The sequence below is a fragment of the Eubalaena glacialis genome, chromosome 14 (genome assembly GCF_028564815.1).
Source record: "Eubalaena glacialis isolate mEubGla1 chromosome 14, mEubGla1.1.hap2.+ XY, whole genome shotgun sequence".
NCBI classification, from domain to species: Eukaryota; Metazoa; Chordata; class Mammalia; order Artiodactyla; family Balaenidae; genus Eubalaena; species Eubalaena glacialis.
The window spans coordinates 76293729-76312790 of NC_083729.1; the positions used below are offsets into that span (position 1 = coordinate 76293729).

Consider the following 19062-nt stretch of genomic DNA (forward strand, 5'->3'; position numbering starts at 1 on the left):
CCTCTCCCAAATCATCCCACACCCCTTCCCCCTTGGTATCCATACGTTTGTTCTCTATGTCTGTGTCTCTAATTCTGCTTTGCAAAAAGATCATCTATACCATTTTTTAAGATTCCACATATATGTGTTAATATACGATATTTTTTTTCTCTTTCTGACTTACTTCTACTTCTGTATGACAGTCTCTAGGTCCATCCACGTCTCTACAAATGACCCAATTTCATTCCTTTTTATGGCTGAGTAATATTCCATTATATATATACCACATCTTCTTTATCCATTCCTCTGTTGATAGATATTTAGGTTGCTTATATGCAAGGCTATTGTAAATAGTGTCGCAATGAACATTGGAGTGCATGTGTCTTTTTGAATTATTATTTTCTCAGGGTATATGCCCAGTAGTGGGATTGCTGGGTCACATGGTAGTTCTATTTTTAGTTTTTTAAGGAACCTCCATACTGTTCTCCATAGTGGCTGTATCAATTTACATCCCCACCAACAGTGCAAGAGGGTTCCCTTTTCTCCACACCCTCTCCAACATTTATTGTTTGTAGATATTTGGATGATGGCCATTCTGACCTGTGTGAGGTGATATATCATTGTAGTTTTGATTAGCATTTCTCTAATAATTAATGATGTTTAGCGTCTTTTCATGTGCCTCTTGGCCATCTGTATGTCTTCTTTGGAAAATGTCTATTTAGGTGTTCTGCCCATTTTTTGATTGCATTGTTTGTGTTTTTGATATTGAGATGCATGAGTTGTTTGTATATTTTGGAGATTAATCCTTTGTCAGTTGCTTCTTTTGCAAATATTTTCTCCCATTCTGAGGGCTGTCTTTCCATCTTGTTTATGGTTTCCATTGCTGTGCAAAAGCTTTTAAGTTTCATTAGGTCCCTTTTGTTTACTTTTGTTTTTATTTTCATTACTCTAGGAAGTTGGTCAAAAAAGATCTTGCTGTGATTTACATCAAGAGTGTTCTGCCTATGTTTTCCTCTAAGAATTTTATACTGTCTGGCCTTACATTTTGATCTTTTATCCATTTTGAGTTTATTTTCGTGTATGGTGTTAGGGAGTGTTCTAATTTCATTCTTTTACATGTAGCTGTCCAGTTTTCCCAGCATCACTTATTGAAGAGACTATCTTTTCTCAATTCTCTTTTCTTGTCTCCTTTGTCACAAGTGAGGTGACCATAAGTGCATGGGTTTATCCCTGTGCTTTCTATCCTGTTCCATTGATCCATATTTCTGTTTTTGTGCCAGTGCCATACTGTTTTGGTGACTGTAGCTTTGTAGTATAGTCTGAAGTCAGTGAGTCTGATTACTCCATCTCCGTTTTTCTTTCTCAAGATTGCTTTGGCTATTCAGAGTCTTTTGTGTTTCCATACAAATTGTAAAATTTTGTTCTATTTCTGTGAAAAATGCCATTGGTAATTTGATAGGGATTGCATTGAATCTGTAGATTGCTTTTGGTAGTATAGTCATTTTCACAATACTGATTCTTCCAATCCAAGAACGTGGTTTACCTCTCCGTCTGTTTGTGTCATCTTTGATTTCTTTCATCAGTGTCTTATAGTTTTCTGTGTGCAGGTTTTTGCCTCTTTAGATAGGTTCATTCCTAGGTATTTTATTCTTTTTGTTGCAGTGGTGAATGGGATAGTTTCCTTAATTTCTCTTTCTGACCTTTCATTGTTAGTGTATAGGAATGCAAATGATTTCTGTGTATTAATTTTTTATCCTGCAACTTCATCAAATTCATTGATTAGCTCTAGTAGTTTTCTGGTGATACCTTTAGGTTTTTCTATGTATAGTACCATGTCATCTGCAAACAGTGACAGTTTTAGTTGTTCTTTTCCAATTTGTATTCCTTTTATTTCTTTTTCTTCTCTGATTGCCATGGCTAGGACCTACAAAATTATGTGAATAAAAGTGGAGAGAGTAGATATCTTTATCTTTTCCTGATCTTAGAGGACATGCTTTCAGTTTTTCACCATTGAGAATGATGTTCGCTGTGGGTTTGTCATATATGGCCTTTATTATGTTGAGGTAGTTTCCCTCTATGCTCAGTTTCTGGAGAGTTTTTATCATAAATAGGTGTTGAATTTTGTCAAAAGTTTTTCTGCACCTTTTGAGATGATCATATGGTTTTTATCCTTCAGTTTGTCAATATGGTGTATCACATTTATTGATTTGTGTATATTAAAGAATCCTTGCATCCCTGGGATAAATCCCACTTGATCATGGTGTATGATCCTTTTAATGTGTTGTTGGATTCTGTTAGCTAGTACTGTGTTTAGGATTTTGCTTCTATGCTCATCAGTGATATAGGCCTGTAATTTTCTTTTTTGTGATATTTTTGTCTGTTTTTTGTATCAGGTTGATGGTGGACTCATAGAATGAGTTTTGGAGTGTTCCTCCCTCTGCTAATTTTGGAAGAGTTTGAGAAGGATGAGTGTTAGCTCTTCTCTAAATGTTTCATAGAATTCACCTGTGAAGTCATCTGGTCCTGGACTTTTGTTTGTTGGAAGATTTTTAATCACAGTTTCAATTTCATTACTTGTGATTTGTCTATTCATATTTTCTATTTCTTCCTGGTTCAGTCTTTTGCAGTTGTACCTTGGCATATTTGCTTAGAGTAGTCTCTTATGATCCTTTGTATTTCTGTGGTGTCAGTTGTAACTTCTCCTTTTTCCTGTTTAACTTTATTGATTTGAGTCCTCTCCCTTTTTTTTCTTGATGAATCTAGCTGAAGGTTTATCAATTTTTTTACCTTCTCGAAGAACCAGCTTTTAGTTTTATTGTTCTTTGTTATTGTTTTCTTCATTTCCATTTTATTTATTTCTGCTCTGATCTTTATGATTTCTTTCCTTCTACTCACTTTGGGTTTTGTTTGTACTTCTTTCTGTAGTTGCTTTAGGTTTAAAGCTAGGTTGTTTACTTGAGATTTTTCTTGTTTCTTGAGGTAACATTGTGTTGCTATAAACTTCCCTCTTAGAATTGCTTTTGCTGCATTGCATAGGTTTTGGATTGTCGTTTTTTCATTATCATTTGTTTCTAGGTATTTTTTGATATCCTCTTTGATTTCTTCAGTGATCTCTTGGTTATTTAATAGCATATTGTTTAGTCTCCATGTGTTTGTGTTTTTTATGTTTTTTTCCGTGTAATTTATTTCTAATCTCATAGCGTCATGGTTGGAAAAGAAGCTTGATACAATTTCATTTTATAAAAATTTACTAAGACTTGCCTTGTGACCCAAAATGTGATCTATCCTGGTGAATGTTCCATGTGCACTTGAGAAGAAAATGCATTCTACTGTTTTTGGATGGAATGTTTTATAATTAAGTCTATCTGGTCTAAAGTGTCATTTAAGTCTGTGTTTCCTTATTACTTTTCTGCAGGATGATCTACCCGTTGGTGTAAGTGTATTGTTAAAGTCCCCCACTATTATTGTGTTAGTGTTGATTTCCCCTTTTATGGCTGTAGGCAGTTTCCATATATATTGAGGTGCTCCTATGTTGGGTGCATAAATATTTACAGCTGTTATATCTTCTTCTTGGATTGATCCCTTGATCATTATGTAGTGTCCTGCCTTATCTCTTGTAACAGTCTTTATTTTAAAGTCTATTTTATCTGATAGGAGTATTGCTACTCCAGCTTTCTTTTGATTTCTATTTGCATGGAATATTTTTTTCCAACTCCTCACTTTCAGTTTGTATGTGTCCCTAGGTCTCAAGTGGGTCTCAAAGACAACATATATATGGGTCTTATTTTTGTATCCATTCAGCTAGTCTGTGCTAGTCTTTTTTGTTGGAGCATTTAATCCATTTACATTTAACATAATTATTGATATGTGTGTTCCTATTACCATTTTCTTAATTGTTCTGTGTTTCTTTCTGTAGGTCTTTTTCTTCCTTGTGTTTCCTGCCCAGATAACTTCTTTTAGCATTTGTTGTAAAGCTGTTTTGGTGGTGTGAATTCTCTTAGCTTTTGCTTATCTGTAAAGCTTTTGATTTCTTTGTCAAATTTGAATGAGATCCTTGCTGGATATAGTCATCTTGGTTGTAGGTGTTTCCCTTTCATCATTTTAAATATATCATGCCACTCCCTTCTTCCTGCAGAGTTTCTGCTGAAAAATCAGCTGTTAACCTTATGTGGATTCCCTTGTATGTTATTTATTGCTTTTCCCTTACTTCTTTCAATATATTTTCTGTGTTTAATTTTTGTTAGTTTGGTTAATATGTGTTTAAGCTTGTTTCTCCTTGGGTTTATCTGGTATGGGACTCTCTACACTTTCTGGACTTGATTGACTATTTCCTTTCCCATGTTAAGGAAGTTTTCAAGTATAATCTCTTCAAATATTTTCTCAGACACTTTCCCTTTCTCCTCTTCTGGGACCCCTATAATTTGAATGTTGGTGTGTTTAGTGTTGTCCCAGAGGTCTCTGATATTGTCCTCATTTATTTTCATTCTCTTTTCTTTATTCTGTTCTGCAGCATTTATTTCCATCATTCTATCTTCCAGGTCACGTATCTGTCCATTGCCTCAGTTATTCTGCTATTGATTCCTTCTAGTGTATTCTTCATTTCAGTTATTGTGTTGTCCATCACTGTTTGTTCTTTAGTTCTTTTAGGTCCTTGTTAAACAGTTATATTTATTCTATCCATGCCTCCATTCTATTTCCAAGATTTTGCATCATCTTTACTATCATTACTTTGTATTCTTTTTCAGGTAGGTTGCCTATTTCCTCTTCATTTATTTGGTCTTGTGCGTTTTTACGTTGCTCCTTAGTCTGCAACATATTTCTCTGTCATCTCATTTTGTCTAACTTACTGTGTTTAAGGTCTTCTTTGCACAGGCTGCAGGGTCATCGTTCCTCTTGCTTCTGGTGTCTGCCCTTGGTGGATGAGGTTGGTCCAGTGGCTTGTGTAAGCTTCCTGGTGGGAGGGACTGGTGCCTGCATTCTTGTGAGTGGAGCTGGATATTGTCCCTCTGATGGGCAGGGCTGTGTCATTTGGTGTGTTTTGGGGTATCTGTGAGCTAGTAGGACTTTAGGCAGCCTGTCTGATGATGGGTGAGTTTGTTTTCCTCTCTTGCCTGTTATTTGGTGTAAGGCATCCAGCACTGGAGCCTGCAGGTGTATAGGTGGATCCAGGTCTTGGATTCGAGATGGAGAATTCCGGGAGAGCTCTTGCTGATTAATATTACCTGGGCCTGGAATTCCCTGGCAGTCCAGCGTCCTGGACTCAGTGCTGCCACCACAGAGGATCAGGCCTGACCCCCTGCAGGGGAACCAAGACCCCTCAAGCCACACGTCATGGCAATAAAGGAGGGAAAAAAAGGAAAAAAATATGGGGGAAGGAAACAAACAGAGAAACAAAACCCAAGACAAATAGCAAAGACAGAAACAAACAAACAGCAACAACAGCAATAAAAAAGACAAACAAAACCCCAGACAAATGGTAAAAGCAAAACCAAACAAACAAAAACAAACAAAACACACACACACACAAGAAACCAAAGAAAAATGAAAGAATACAAAACACAAGAGAACAACCAGACAAACAAAAGTACACCAAAATGAAATCAAACAATTAAAAACAAAACTAACAAATACACAAAACAGAAAACAAAGCAGAATGCAAGCTGAAGAATAAAGCAAAGAAAACAAAACAAACACACAAAAATGATTTTAAAAAAGATAAAAACAAGACAGAACAAAGAGAAAAACAGGATAAGAACAAAATAGAACAAGGGGAAAAGGGAAAAAAACACAGAACAACAAAAAAGCAAAGTAAAAATAGAAATATAAAAAAATAAAAATATGTTTAAAAATTTATAAAGCAAGTAAAAAGAAAAACCCAAACAAACCAAAAAACCCCAAAAAACTAAACAAAAATAATAAGAATTTTAGAAAACAAAACCAACAATGGAACAAATCAAAACATAATAAAAATAATAGTAATTATATTTTCCTGGAGTCTCAGCTGTCAATGTCCTTGCCCCTGCTGTGAGCCACAGCTCACCTCCACCTCCCCAGAAGGCCCTCCAATGCCTCTAGGTTGGTCTCTGGACCCGCTATGGGAACTGTGGAGAGAGCTCAGACTCTGATCTGGCCCAGATCCCACGTGTGCTTGCCTCCAAAGTCCACAGCTGCCAGAGCCAGACCAGTTTCATTTGTGGGAACACTCGTTGTCCATTCAGATATTCCATATATGTAGGGTCTACCAAGACAATCATGGGGATTTAAGCTGCAGCTTGTTCAGCTGATGGAAAGATTTTCATTCCTCTTTCTTTGTTGCCCCACCCCTGGGGCACAGCTGTGGTTTTAACCCCACCTCTGCCTGTGGGCCACCCACAGGTGTCTTCTCCTGAGGCTGCCCTGAAGCACTTGTGTCTGCCTCAGTGAGGACAGAACATGGAGGTGGCACGGCTGCCTGGGTCATGGGAGCCCCAGAGGTGAAAGGTGCATGGGGAAGCCAGTGGCCATGATGCGAGAGATCCGGCCCTAGTGGGAGACTTTTCTAGTGCCCGGTGGCAGACACCTGAGTGCCAGCCATGACGGGGCCCTTTCCTAGCTTCTGGGGGTCAGGGGCTGGCACATGAGGAGAGAGAGGCTGCAATGGCAGCTCCATCCTCTGCATGCCACTCAACAGTGGTGCCTTGCTTCCATGGCAGTCTCAGTTTCCTCCACAGGCATTCCCGATTGTGGATTTCCTCCCTCCCATCCCCTCAGGCTGTCTTCTCACAGCCAACAGTAGTCCTCCTCCCCAGGTTTGCTCTCCAATCCCCACGCTCCAGCTCCCAACCCCTGTGTGCACCAGCAGAAACACGTCCCAGTTCCAGGCATGCAGGGTGGTGGTACAGACCATCTGTGTAGTTCTCACTCGGTCCTGTCTGCCACAAACTGGCCTTTTCACACTCCTCCCACAGCCTCAGATGGTTCGCTTCTGTCCCAACCAATTTCCTCATTGGTGAGAGGGTTTTCCCAGATGCAGGAACCTGTCCTCTGCTTCAGCTCCCCTCCAGGGGTGCAGGTCCCATCCCACTTCCTCTCCTCTTCTTTCTCCCTTCTTTCTTTCATCCTACCTGGTTATGTGGGGGTCTTTATTGTCCTTTCTGGTGTCCAAGGTCTTCTGCTAATGTTTAGCCGCTGTTCTGTGAGAATTTTTCCATCTGTAGATGTATTCTTGGTGCGTTTGTGGAGAGAGATGAACTCCACATCCTCCTGCTCCTCCATCATCTTGAAAACCTTTGCTTCCAATATTTAACAAACAAAAATCAATAGAGGCTAGAAAGAATAACCAAATCTGCATGCTCAAGTCCTTCAACTAGTTAGTTATAGACCTCTGAATAGAATCCACTTATCTGACTCTAAGTTTAGTGCTTGTTCTAATACTGTATATTTACACTAAAATATTGTAAAACATAAGTTATAACTAAAAGACTACAGGGTGTAGAATATCTGATAATTTTTATTTTTATCCTCTCCCTTTATTAAGAGTATGAGTGATCAAGATTGATATCGGTGGGTTTTAAAAAATTAGACAAACAATACATTTTAGGAACTCTCAAGCATTTTAAAAAGCATTTATTTAAAAGAAATATAAGATAACTACAAATATATTTAATTCAGCAAATAGGTCCCCAAGTGATAGAGGCCAAAGAAGTTTTGAAATAAACTAACTGAAAAATAAAATAGAACAAATTTTCTTATATTTTCTGAAAATCAAAGTATTGTCTTTCTCAAATACATACTATAATGCAGATTAGAATCACTATTTACTCTAGACTATTCCATGAGTGCTGGATACTGAACACTGAAACTTTGCACATTATTGTTTCCAAAACAAGAATGGACTGCTGGGACTGTGCCCATTACCCTCATGAATTCTCCATTGTCCCTGCTTCTTCACTCTTTTTTTATGAAAAAATTTATTGAAATATAGTTGATTTACAATTTTGTGTTAGTTTCAGATATACAGCAAAGTTATACATATTTATATTCCATTATACCTATGTATATTCATATACATATATATACTTTTTTACATCCTCTTCCATTTTAAGTTATTACAAGATATTGAGTATAGTTTCCTGTGATATATAGTAGGTCCTTGTTGGTTATCTAGTTTATATATAGTAGTGTGTATATTTTATCCCAAACTCCTAATTTATCCCTCCCTCCAATTTCCCCTTTGGTAACCATAAGTTTGTTTTCTATATCTGTGAATCTATGTCTATTTTGTAAATAAGTTCATTTGTATCATTTTTTTTTTATTCCACATATAAGTGATATCATATGATATTTGTCCTTCTCTTTCTGGCTTACTTCACTTAGTATGATAATCTCTTGGTCCATCCATGTTGTTGCAATGGCATTATTTCATTTTTTTTTTTTATGGCTGAGTGATATTCCATTGTATATATACACCACATCTTCTTTATCTGTTCATCAGTTGATGGACACTTAGGTTGCATATGATGCCACAATCCTACTCCTGGGCATATATTTGGAGAAAACCACAATTCAAAAAGATACATGCACCCCAACGTTCATTGCAGCACTATTTACAATAAGTGTGACATGGAAGAAACCTGCTCTTTCAACTGTTGATCATTGGGCTGACAAACACATCTGCTCCTTAAGAAAGTAAGGCTGGGCTTCCCTGGTGGCGCAGTGGTTGAGAATCTGCCTGCCAATGCAGGGGACACGGGTTCGAGCCCTGGTCTGGGAAGATCCCACATGCCGCGGAGCAACTAGGCCCGTGAGCCACAATTACTGAGCCTGCACGTCTGGAGCCTGTGCTCCGCAACAAGAGAGGCCGCGATAATGAGAGGCCTGCGCACTGCGATGAAGAGTGACCCCCACTTGCCGCAACTAGAGAAAAGCCCTTGCACAGAAACGAAGACCCAACACAGCCATAAAATAATAAATAAATAAATAAATAAATTTAAAAAAAAAAGAAAGTAAGGCTGAGAAACTGAGTATCCAGTCTTATCGATTTTATCTTAGAATTTTGTCCTTAACTACATTTATCTTGTAGGGAAATCTTTAAATATTCAGACGACACATTGCAATGCATAAATTAGCAAATGAAGGAGGGGATTTTTATTCATAGTTGTCCCACTATATGACAAGAATAATGCTATAATATTAAAATGTTTTCTTATTAAGGATCATATCTGTCTTGAGAGATGTTATTAACCCCATTTACTTATAAACAAAGGTAGGATTAAAGAGTTTAAGCAACTTGCTAAAGTCCATCCATGAAAATAACACCAATTAATTCTAGATGTTAACCAAGTTCCTTTGGCCTCCAAAGACAATGCTCTTTCCATTAGTCTGTGTATCATCAACAGCAGTTGATGGAAAAAAAAAAAATTACTTGGAGGGATAAAAAGTCATTTTAATACAGAAGTATATTAGATTACTATTTGAAGCCACAGGATAGAAATGATAGCAAACAGTATTTAAATAATGACAACTTTCAAGTAGAAAAGTTCAAAATTGTGTTTGTTTTGGTTTTATTTTTTGTTTTTTATTACTTGTAGTACTCAGCTATAGCAATCCCATAGAAGGAGTAGTCTTTCATACATTTAAGTGTACTTGGAATCTAACTTGAAGACTTTTAAGGTCATTTACAACTTGGAGCCTCCATGAAACCCTAACAGAATACAGTTCTGAGTTAATAGAAAATCAGAAAAGCAAATACCTTAATGCAGCATATAATTAGTGGAACAAATGCACAAAAAGAAATATCCTGCTTTTCTTACATTGGAGATCCATATTGTTCTTACAAATAAACTAGATTTTAAACCAAATAAAGTGCAAGGATTTGAAATTATCTTTAATAACAGTTACTGTCCCCCCATAATTCTATGGAAAGTATGAGTTCTTTATCAGATTTTACTTAGGTAACCAGCACTATTGATAAAATACTTTTACAAGTCATTTGTTATTTTCTCCTTCACTGAATCTGAGGGAAGACAGTTGATATGGTGTGAGTTGACCTATGGAGAGGTCTACATGATAAAGACCTGCGAGAAGCTCCAATGTGGAACAGAGAACTCAGTTCAACAGCTCACAATGAATTGAATCCTGCTGAAAATCATATGGGTGAGCTCAGAAGTGTATTGCCCCAGTTGACCCTTCAGATGAAACCATAGTCTCAGCTGACACTTTGATTGAAATCTTGTCAGAGACCTGCATCAGATGACCCAGCTAAATGGTGCCTGGAATTCCTGACTCACAGAAGTTACGAGATAATAAAATATTTATCCTGGGATAATTTGTTATGTAGCAATAATTAACTAACACAAACCAGAATATTTAGCTACTTAAACCAGAATAGGCTTAGTGACCATGAAAAAATGTAAGACTAATGATTTTGTCATTATCTAGTAAAAATAATGTCAGGATGCATTCTAAAAGTTTTAACAAATGACTCTTCTAATAGATCAATATCACCTATGTTACTAATACAATATTTGAATTTAATGGCTGAGCATAATATGATTTTAACATCTTAAATATGATTTTGGAATAGATGTAATAATTTTTTGTCTTCTAGTTCTTATCCTTTGGGTATTATGATTTTCATAAGTACACTTCTTTTTTTTATAACACTTGTTAAAACAAAATTTTCCATGTCCCCATATATTACACTTGCAACAAGTCCATTAGAATTGCATCTGTACTGTAGATCACTAAATGTTTTCCACACAAAGTAATATTTTATAAATTTCTATTGGATTTTAGGAAATTCAGTGCTATTATTCTCCTACATATGATTAATTTTTACTGAGAAAAATTTGAAAGCACTTCTGAATATTTTGACAGTTTTGGAGAAATAGCTTTACAGTGAAGCCCTCTGGATTTCACAATGCACATGCAGAAGGGTAGACACTAGAATTACAAAAACTATGCATTGTATATTTCTTAAAACATCCTGAATATTGATTCATAAATCTTAGATTTAAAGAGACAGAAATCATTTAGTTCCAGTACAGCAAATAGATTTTATATTGCATGCCAAATTTAATCCATTTTATTCACTACCCACAATGCTGTGTTAAGAAACATTCTTACTTCATCCAAGCTCAGCAGGAAAAAAAAGTATAATAATCGATTAATTGTAACTGTAATTGATAGAGCAGAAGAACAGGAGTGCCATATATATGCCACTGATATTTCAACTTCCTCTAGAATTTTGTCATGATAGAGTAACACTTCATTGAAAGAGGGCCATTTCAATATATCCTGAAAATTTTTCACACTGTACTGAAGTCTGCTTTCTTGATTCACCAATCCCAGTTTTGTTCATTGGTAAAATATAGATCAATTCTATTCCATCTTTTCACTCACTCCACTCCAAATATTTTGGAAGTACAATTTTTTAAGCTCTTACAAAGTATTTTAATTGCATACAACTTCTATAAACTTCCTCTACTATAGGACAAGTTGTAGAGCCCTTGATCTGAGAGATCAGGAACTGATTATTCTTTACAGCAGTGCTTCTTTTTTTTTTTTTTTTTTTTAAACATCTTTATTGAAGTATAATTGCTTTACAATGGTGTGCTAGCTTCTGCTTTACAACAAAGTGAATCAGTTACACATATACATATGTTGCCATATCTCTTCCCTCTTGCATCTCCCTCCCTCCCACCCTCCCTATCCCACCCCTCTAGGTGGTCACAAAGCACCGAGCTGATCTCCCTGTGCTATGCGGCTGCTTCCCACTAGTTATCTATTTTACATTTGGTAGTGTATATATGTCCACAGCAGTGCTTCTTAAATGAGGGTGATAAGTCAGGTTCCTTGGAAATTAAGTCCTTGAGAAAGGTGTCCTAGTGATTTTGCTCTGCACTTCTAATGAATAAACATGGGTTCCTTACACCGGTACATGATAGTCATTACAAATAAGCAAGTTTCCTCTTCCCATATGCTCACTTGGTGCCTTGTCAATCATGGTTGAGAATTACAGAAAATGTGTCTTCTAGATCAGGTAGGTGTAATTAGAACAACTCTCAAGCATTAACCTTGGTCAAACATTCAACTCAGTCTATGCATGAGCTTTGGTCTTATTCTCTGCAAGTAATAAAGTACAGCTTTATGTCCTATATACTCATCAGGTGAATTAATCATTTTTTAGTAACGTATTGTCTCAATGGCTTATCATATATATTAAATAATATATTCTAATTAATTATATACTATCCTGAGTCTTTTTATTATTTGTTTAATCCCCTAAAATTCTTATGTCTTCAAAAGACTGTAAGCTTCCCAAAACATTAGTTAATGTCATGCCTTTATTATATTGTCCACAAAACTTCACACATAGCTCTGTATTTTTATCTGTATCCATGTATATTACAGAAAATGAGATCTAGCTGCTGCTTTAGGAGAAGCTGAAATGTGATAAGGTTAGGAATTTTTTTTTACCATAGCTGTTATTTAGCTCCTGGGGTCTTTCTACTACCTTGTAGGCTAGAATGTAATGTCTAATGGTGTTTGATTTAGAAAAAAATACATATGTTTAGTTCCTGTCTATACATATGCATATATATATTATATATATAATATAAAAATATATATATATAATATATATATATGTATACATATAGTGTTTGCCTGAGTTTTCTGTGGTGGTCCAGTGGTTTCTATCTGAATAAATGGTACAAAGTATGACATTACTAGCTACAGTAAAGTTTGTAGCACCTGCCATTTGTGGAAATCCAAAATCAGCTGGCTTGTCAAACATGCACTCAGCTTAATTTTACTTCCTTATATCATATAAATTATAGTACAATAATGGATACTGATCAAAACAATTTAATTACCATTTATCAAAAGCTTCCTCTGTACCAGGAATTGTAGGAAACATGTTGCATAGTTTATCATCTCCTTTATTTCACCAACATAACTGTGAGAAAGATTTTTTTGCCATTTTGAAGATAAACAAACTAAGGTTTACAAGACCGTACAACTAATCAGTATTGGAAATGACTCATTAGCTCTATTCGTCATAGTGCAATGTTCCTACGTTTTCAGAGAACACATACAAAATTTGAGAAGTAGTTCAGTCTTTCTTTCCATCTTTCCATTAAAGCATTTTTTGTCCTATTGAGAGTTTTTTTTTACAGTCAAGTTCTTGGTTATGTACAATTCAGTAAAAATCATAATGATTGAGTTATCTATGAGGGAAATCTAATGAGAGAGAGAGAGGAGAGAGCGAGAGCAAGAAAGAGAGAGAGAAAGAAAGAAGGAAGAAAGAGCACATTTTAAGATATTTATGCATGTAGCCTTAGCAACTGACATGAGAATGCAATTTATATTTTTGGTCTCTAAGACTCATTACTTTTCAGGATAATAATTTTCATAAATTTACTTTCAAGGTACAGTGGAATCTGTTTTATTTACCTTGAAATGATCTCTTTCAAGTTTTTAAGGAGAAAGTGTTCTAGTATGAATGCTCTGGGATGTGGGGAAACACTTCATGCTCCCAAGTCTCTGGTTCTTTTTATGATTTTATAGACTTGAATTACAACATTTTTAGTTTTCCTATTTCTATAGTGACTAAAATCATTGTTATATGTCTACTATATTTACCAAATTTAAAATTATTTTGGTGTCTGGGTATGCTTTTACTGCAGCGATTAGGCTTTTTACAGGTTTAGTATGTGATCAGGGTCTCTAATGTACACCTTAAAGTAGAGGATTGTGCTCGTAATTAGAACCTGAACAGTAATGTTTATGTGATGCCTCCTGCAAAGGAGTGCCTTTTGGATAATCAGGAAAGTTCTCTTTCCTGTGGCAATGGCTCTACAACTACACGTCCAGGTCTCAGAACTTTACTTATCTGTCTTCTAGCTTTGCTCTTACACTATTACTCTAAATATCTCAAAGATAATCTCTCACACTTGCCCTCTATTAAGTTTCTGATTTTTCTTATAATAAATAGGGTATTCAATTGTTCCTCCATTGAATATGTTGGTTGGATATTTTAACCACCCAATTCAATTACATGTATGTCAGAAAATTACTTCAGATTTCTCAACAAACTGATAGGTGATAACATGCATTGGCAAAATAAATGGAAAGGAGTTGGATTAGCCAAATGTTTGTCACAGACGGACAGAGTGAGAGAAGGTAGTGAACCTTGGACAGCATTAATAGAAAGACATTTCCAAGAGAAAGTATGAGGAGTAAAAGTATATATCTTAGACCTTTCCAAGCCTGAAGGGTATATAGAAAATATAGAAACAAGGATAACTCTGATAAAAGAAGATATTATAGATTATAGGTATTATAGAAGACTGGGAGTATAGTCACAGCTACCATATCTTTAATCTGTACTTTTTACCTGGTATTACATTCAACTCATTGTATACTGATTTTACTTTAGCAACAAGCTGATGTATATATGTATATATATATAATTTCCATTTTATCGTTGAGGAATCTGAGATGTGGAGAGGTTAAGAAATTTACTAAAAAATAACACAGCTAATAAGTGGCAAGTTTGAGATTTGAATTCAATATTTTTTTTTATTCTAAAGTACCTTGCTCTTAAACTTGGCATGATAAAACTAAGAGGTGTAGAGGTGGCAGATTTTTACTTCTATCCTCTTAGAGCTTTTTGGCTGGACCTGAGGATTAAACTGACATAAGGCAGATTAACAGGGGAAAAGGATACAGATTTATATAAGTTTTATGCGACACAGGAGCCCTCATAAGGAAAAGAAGATCCAAAGAAGTAAAAAAACCTAAACATATTTATACCAGGTTTAACAAAGAAAGGTAGATGTGAAAAAGTTGCTAAACTATGTGAGGAAGCTAAAGGAAGATAAGAATAATTTTACCAACGGCTGTTTGTGCAGAATTCTCTCGGCTATGACTCCTATTGAAGAATGTTTCTTTTTTCCTGGTACAGGGAGGACATCTTTCATAAGGGAGTTTTTACCTCCTATCTTCAGGAAGACAGGGAAGATTCAAATGCTCTTCCTGTGTCTGCTGTTTTTTAAGTGATTTTAGCTCAAAATAAACCTTATGTCAAAGTGGCATATTTTGGGGTGGCATATTCTGCTACCCTTCAGATGTCAGTGCAGGGGGAGGTACTTCACATGTGAGCTACATACAGTTATGAACAACATAATCAACAGTCGTCAGATACCTGTGACTGACCATTATGACTGAGGAATTTATTTTAAATAAAGCCTGCTTAACTTTTTCCAGGATTAATCTACGTTCTACTATTCAGCTCAAGAATTTAACTTAGCCCAAAGTTTGATAAACACATGCAGTTGGTAGATTACTCTCTAAAAAGCTTATGAATATTTGCTCCCACAAGCTGAATATTATGTTCATTAAGATTGATTTTGTTGTTTCCAAGCCTATTCATTCCAGCTATATCAGTTATTATATTTACATAATTTAATTAAATATTGCATCAATCCAATTATGATTGTCAGAAAAGAGTTGTTTCCATAAAAATTAGTTGAATGCTTTCAAGTACAACCAGGCAAGTCACTAAAATTTTGCTAATTAAGTGAGGGCACGAAAGCTGAAAAAGACTGGAGATATTATACAAAAAAATAACAGAAGCATTTTGCACTAAGATGACTTTGCAAACAGTTTTTATTTAGCTCTCTCTTTTAAGAAGCTTGACTCTGAAATTGTCTAGAATTCCTTTTTGGATTTGATTTACCCAAGAAAGATGACGGAGATTTCAAATTAGTGGGAAGGTACCCAAACCAAAAACTTTGAGCCTGCATCCAAAAAACAGGCTAATGAATGTATTTTTGTGCCTGCGTATGTGTGTGTTTGGAAAATAATAATTTAATTTTTTCATAAAAATGCTACCACAAATATTTTTCTTACTTTAAAGATACAGCATTGGAAAGAAAAGTATTATTGTTATAATTTATTACATGTTTTATAAATGAGAGTAAAAGAAAGACATCAACAATAGAATGGATTTATTTTTGAAATACAAAAAAATATTCATTTCAACAGTTTGATTTTGTCCTTTCATAATTTAAAATAGGGTTTTTGCTGATTTTCTTGTTAAAGATGATCAAAAGTTCCTCTTTGGATCTGTGATGTTCATTTGCCAACATTTTCCCTTAGTTTTTCAATTGTTATTTCATTATCTGGGCCTGCCTCAGAACTGTTTCTATAGTTCCCTTTCAGTTGAATTTATCTTTCGCAGCCTGGTCTTGATCTTTCATTTCTCCAACTTCAGAATGGGAACTTCATCTTTTTCTTCCTGGAACATACTTCAAATTCCAAAGCCCATTTCCTTTCCTCACCTGTTTTTGTCTCTTTGCCAAAGGTTTCTTCCTCAGAACCCCCATCTCCATCCGAGGCACATTTGCCCTGGTTCCTTCTCTTGTTTTTCTTCCTTTCTAAGCTGTTGGCCTTGGGGTTTCATCACCTTCTGCCTCTTTTGCTGCTTTTTAGGCTACTGACTTAATATTCTTCATGGGTTTCTAATTTTAGTTCTTTCTTTTCTGTTCTTCTGCCACTTTCCCTTCCTTTCCTTTTTATTGATTATATTTTATTTATCTTTTTTATTCTACATCCCTACTTGGTCTTTCATGGTTTCATTTGTATTGGGGGACCAAGACTTGGCAGAGATTTCTGCATGCAGGTTTGCCACTTTGTTGAGTGACTGTTTATCTTGCCCCTTACTGACTGGTTCCTTTCTCTGCATGATAAGGAAATCTCCTCTGCAAGTGAATTCACAGAAATGAAGGTACAAAGAGATCTATTCCTGGGAGTTTCAGAAAAGATATTCCACACCTGTTCCAGAATAGATTCCTTATAAACTATTAAACTGTTCTTTCTCCATTTCTGAAATTTTGCCTTTTCCCTTGGAACATTGTCAAACCACTAATTTGTCCTAAAATTATCTCACTCTGTGGCTGACACTGGGTCCTTTTATTAATTAAGTTTCTTAATCCATGTCTGCTGTTTAGTATCACTCTTGTGGGTTTTACTTTTATAACCTTTGATCCCACACTGCTTATCTTCACTTGAGTGTTCCACGGTGTTTTTGAAGTCATTGCTTTCCCACCACAACATTTTTTAGTGAAAGTGTTTCTTTCCAAGTCTGGGAGGAGGAGCTCCACTTCCACAGTCACCTCTGATTTTCTAAGGGGGACCTATTCTACTCTTCTACTAGACTCCTCCCTGCAGGAATCTTTATCATAGTCAATGTTAGGAAGGCACTCACAATTTCTGCAAATAACCACATGCATTACCCATTTGCACTTTCTTCGCTGATTTTCCACATGCATTGCATGTAAAAAATAGCATTTTTAGATAAATAATTAAATATTCTATATTAATAAACATTAATATTGAAGTACTTAAGTCTTGTCTCTCAGCCAGCACCTGCAATACTTTCAACAGATGCAGGGAACACATGAAATTGCCGCTGCCTGCCTCAATCAGCCGCCATGTCCCTCCTGGGTTTTCCAGCACAGATGCATGGATTGGTGTTTAAGTTAATATTTAAGATAAATTTGCATCAATATTTAATGATTCTGAACTATAACTGAAAAATTTCAACCAAACAACTCTAAATTGAACCATGCCAGATAAGAAAACGTCCGTAATAATATAGTTCTGAGCTGAGTTAGAATTATATATTCTCTGTATGGTATACATTTATGCTTTATCATATATTTAGAAAATAGCTGCAAATCATGTTTCTTCTTAGCCTTTCATGAATTCTGTGTTCATTCATGCATCAATAAACATTTTTGAGTGTCAACTCAAGAAAAGTAGTTAGCATTTGAGACCGCAGCCTCTGGGTCCTAAATGCCTTGATGAAATTGATAGGCATGTGTGTAGAAAACTGACATAACTTCCCTGTGCCTCAGTTTCCTCATCTCTAGAAAGAGGAAAGTGAGTTAAATAACTTGAGGTGTTGTTTTGAGTATCAAATGAGTTATGTGATAAGAACAGAGTCTAGAAAATAATAAGGATTGCTATGAGTTAACTTTTATTAATACCACCATGCGAAAAGTAATACTGTACATTCTGAGGACAGGCAAGGTCATGGTTAAAGAAGCTTCCATTCTTGCCTGGGCATCAAATAAACAAATATATATAATAAACAAATACAATATCCTAAGGTAATGGGATATTGCCTAGAAAGCCAAAATTAGAAAATGTGGTCAGGGAGGGCCTCTCTGGGGAGATGGCATGGAGGTTGTGCCACATTTATGAGGGGAAACCAAACCTATGTAAGTCTTTAAATGAACATCCCAAACAGAGGAAACAGCAAGGGAAAGGGTCCTGTGGTTGAAATAATCTCTGCTTGTTTACCAATGCAAACCAGGACAGTGTAGCACAAGTGATAGGTGATGATGAAAGAGAAACAGGTTCTTTTGAGATAATGGAATGAGCCAGGGTCAATTGGGACAATAAAACCATCACAGTCTTCTTGCTATGTACCTCAGGAGCTCCCATGCAACATGGGAGAATAAACAAGAAAATGCATCCTAATTTGACTGCAAACTAGCCCAGAGTTGTATATTTCTTACTCTGGAGGGGGTCTTTTTACTTCTTGAAAGCCCTACAGGGAAATTCTTAACAAAATTAAGAGTATCAGTATCTAGGCATAGGATTTGCCTTTATAGGGTCCACAGATAGTAAGAGGCTTCAATTCCTACACACACTCTCACATTTAATCCTTGAACCTAGATCTTTTGTGCTTTTGAAAATGTGAGGCTCATCTCCAGGCAAACAAAAAGACTTGAAATTTATTTTCCAATTACAGTCAGGGTGCAAACTTCAAAACATTCCAATTGTAACTCTTGACAAATACAAAAGTTATTATAACTAACACAAATAATCAAAATACAACTCACTCTGGACTTGTCTCTTCTAAAGAAAAAGAGTTTTGTTTCTCCTCTATTCACAGAGGGGGGAATTGTATTTCAGAAATCCAAGCTATCACCACCTATCACCTGAGGTCTCATAAAGGGGATACACTTTATGGTTATGGAAAAGTTATTGTTATAACTTTTCAGAAAACTATTGAAATCCCTGACA

At 35.8% G+C, this 19062-nt stretch overlaps 1 pseudogene; it reads right to left on the minus strand.

Moving 5' to 3' along the window:
- Window positions 1-16467: 16467 nt before the first annotated feature.
- Window positions 16468-17316, minus strand: LOC133105009 (cell growth-regulating nucleolar protein-like; annotated as a pseudogene).
- Window positions 17317-19062: the final 1746 nt, after the last annotated feature.